Below are 3,882 nucleotides of genomic sequence, written 5' to 3' on the forward strand. Positions count from 1 at the left end.
TTACAGACCAGGGCAACAATAAATAATTACACAAAGAGATATAACATTTATATGAAAAGAAAAAAAAATAGAAGTGACAGAAAATAAAATTTGCTATCTATATATCAATAGTATCTCATCTAGGAAGGATAAAATCTGAACATGGAAGAACATTTTTAAAAAATGTTTGTTTATTTATTTTGAGAGGTGGGGGAGGGAGAGGCACCGAGAGAAAGAGAATCTTAAGCATGCTGCATGCTGTTAGCGCAGAGCCCAATGAGGGACTTGACCTCAGAACCTGTGAGACCTCAACTTCAGCTAAAATCAAGAGTCAGTGGCTTAACTGACTGAGCCACCCAGGAGCACCTGAAACATGGAAGAACTTTTGTTTACTTACCTTAAAGACTCTATTAAGTGACATGGATGCCAGATTACAGGAACTAAATTATTCTATGTATGAAATAGGCAAAGATAGCGGTCCTGAGGGAAGATGCTGAAATAGTGTGAGATGGAGGGAAACTCACTGGGAATGGGAGTCTCTAAGATTAAAGACCAAGTGGGATCCTGTGTAATGTAAATCTCCTTTTGCTGCCCCTCAGCAGAATCTCCAGGAGATTATCCACTATTTTGTCAAGGTCCAGTGAATAGGATTTTCTTAGGGGAATAAAGAGAATTGCTGAATTCTGCCCAAGGTTACCTATCCATAAGGCTGTATCTGTTATGCAAAAATAAAATTAAAAATAAAAAAGAGGATATGACAAGCTTAAGACTTATTTATTCAGCACCTACTCTGTCACAGGCTATGGAGGGGTTAAAATTATAACTGAGCCTGTCCCTGTGCTCAAAAGGACTTATGGAACTTGAGTAGAAAATATTTGATCTCATTCCATCCATCATTCATAGATCCAACATTTCTTACAACAATAGAAGATGAATAAGCAAAACTAAATGCAAACAAGTACAGAATCTAAGTATCCACAGCTAAATGCCTTGTGTGCTAACCACATGTCGGATGCTATGTTGAGCACTTTACATACCATATCTCATTTGAAACTCACAACCAATTTCTGAGGTAGATATTTTTGATATTTTTATTGTGTAGATGAAGACACTGAAGGTTAAAAGTATTAAGCAAGTTTCCAAAATCATAGTCATTAAGCAGAAAATCTGGGGCTGAACCCATATCTGTTTGATACCAAAGCCCATGTGTTTTAAAAAGATCATAGCCATTCTTCAGAATTCATAGTATTATATTAAAAAATGAAGCTACTTTAGTTAGTTTTTATTATCTACCAGGGTCCTCCTTCTAGGGAAAAGCACTCAATTTTAGACTGACAAACAATTCCATTTGAAAACCATATGGACAATGTCTACATTGTACCCATGTAGTATTTTTAAAAAATATGTTTAAACATGCAAGTGTGTGACTGTTGGTTGTGATACTACCTAGAGAGTCAATTAGATTTTTCACATAGGTATTTTGGTGCAGAGTTGACACAGAAAATCATTGCAATCAATAATGCAAATTCAGTGCTAAACATCAAGGATTTCTGTACGTATATGGGACATGAATTCAGAATATCATTAAATTCAGCACTTTTGTTTGTAAAAATATCATCAAAGCTTTTGACAAAATACTCAGATTGCTTGTGTTTAAAAGGAAAAAGGAAGGAAGGAAGGAACAAATGAAAGTAGGAGGGAAGGAAGGAAGGAAGGAAGGAAGGAAGGAAGGAAGAAAAGTAAACAGATCTGTTTGTATTGGAAGCTTCTTGGCTTCTGTTTTACTAGTTTCCTTAGTGTACCTACCTTCATCCTTGCCACTGACCCCAAGTGACTCTAATCCCAGGTCAGATTTCTCATGTCAGAAATGTTAAGAATTTTCTGAAAAGTATTTATGGTTGAACTAGGCAATTAAAGGCAAGATGAAATTTATATATAAAATGATATCCTCCTATAAAAAATAGAAACCAACAGAACAGAAACCCTTTCTTTCAGGCATTTTAATGACTATTGGACTAAAATCACTCATTACTCTCAGGCACACTGCATTTTGGTTGACCTTGTGGAATGTCTATTTGATGGCTTTCAAAATCACTTACCCATGCAGTTTTGGCATCTCTGTACTGTGTTAGCAATCCCAGTTTTGCATTAGATTTTACTTCAATCTTTTGTCTAGGTTCTGAATTCTCTCTCTTTTTTCTTATCAAAATATGTAAGCAGGTACAAAGGAGTAATTGAGGTCTGTGAAGTAATCTTAATATTTTAAAATGTTTATCCTAAATCATGCATATACTTGTAATAAGATGCAGAAGCTAGATAATGGTTATCTACCTAAAGTCCTAGGATCATTGGGAAATTCTTTAATGTAGTGATGAGAATCCATATAAAAACTTTGGGAAACAGTAAACACATGGAATGTTTAACAGCACTAGATGACAGTAATTTGGATTTTGCTTTTATCTTATCAGTGATTTAAAAAAAGGCAACAGTGTCTATTCAGAGATGAAATTCATTTGTGTCTAAATTTTCTATCCTCTCTAGTCATATTAGCTTTTTAAAGTATTTATTAAGTGGTTGATTACTATTTCCCTTGTACTGTGCTTTATATTAATATATGATCTCATATAATGCTCATAGAAAATCTATGATCTAGGGATGATTAATATTTTCAGTTTATGGATACACCTAAACAGAGGTTAAGCAACTTGCCTGGGGCCCCACAGCTAGGAAGTAGAAGATCTGGGATATGGATAAAAGTATGTTTAACTCTAAAGCCTGAAGCTTAATCCATATTGCCTGCTCAGGGCAGCCCAGGAACTAGCCATGGAGGCCTGATATCCTAACATCATTTCCCCCTACTTGTGATAAGATTGCTCTTATCTTTGCTTGAGGATAAGATTCTGCTCCAGTTCACATGGTCTGGGTGGGAGTGACCTTACCCCCTGGTTCCTGGGGCAGGCACAAGAAGCAGGCCTGGCCAATTAGAGCATATCATGTCCTTGGCCATAATGGTTGGATGTGGTGCTAGTTTGGGTCACTATATAGGCAGAGTTACCCCAAAAGAAACTAAGATCAAGAGGCAATAAATAGAAAGAACTCTAGACCTAGGGATAATATGAGTCTCTACATCCCCACATACCTTGGACTTTTCAACTTCTCAGTTTAAAGGCCAAAAGATTCCATGCTTATTTTTATTTTTCTGGAAGCCAGTTTGAATTAGGGTTTACTTCTAATTTAAAAAAGCCTGAGGAAGAGAACACAGATATTCCTCACTTAGCCATGAAACAATATTGGCAGGAAACATGGAACAATGTGTAATCTTTTCCTCCAGTCTCTTATACTTCCATAACTTGTGACCCTTTACCAAAGCTTTACTGATGCCAACTCTTTCAGCTTGGTATGATAATCAATGGTGGTATTTTGAAGTTCGCATTCTGCTCCTTTTTCCTTGAATCCCTGCCTTTGACTGTTTTATTTTGCTCTCATTACTGATACTTGGATCAGCAACTGAGATGGGGTCCAGGTCAAGGAGATTTGTAATGATCAGAACTAGAAGTTTGTCACTGAGTAACCAGAGAAGGTTTTTGGTTTGGTTTTGTTTTGTTTTAATTTTTTAAAGTTTTATTTATTTTTGAGACAGAGAGAAAGACAGAGTGCAAGCAGGAGAGAGGCAGAGAGAGAGGGAGAAACAGAATCTGAAGTGGATTCCAGGTTCCAAGCTGTCCACACAGAGCCCAATGTGGGGGCTTAAACTCATGACTCATGATCATGACCTAAGCCAAAGTTGGATACTTAACCAACTGAGCCACCCAGGCACCCCAGGGAAGATTTTTTTTAAAGAAGTATTTTGTTGTAATAATTTCATGAAGGAATTAATAAATTTATAAAAAAAAAGCTTTATAT

Source organism: Herpailurus yagouaroundi, unplaced genomic scaffold, assembly GCF_014898765.1.
Source record: "Herpailurus yagouaroundi ecotype Mexico unplaced genomic scaffold, PumYag 252, whole genome shotgun sequence".
Lineage (NCBI taxonomy): Eukaryota > Metazoa > Chordata > Mammalia > Carnivora > Felidae > Herpailurus > Herpailurus yagouaroundi.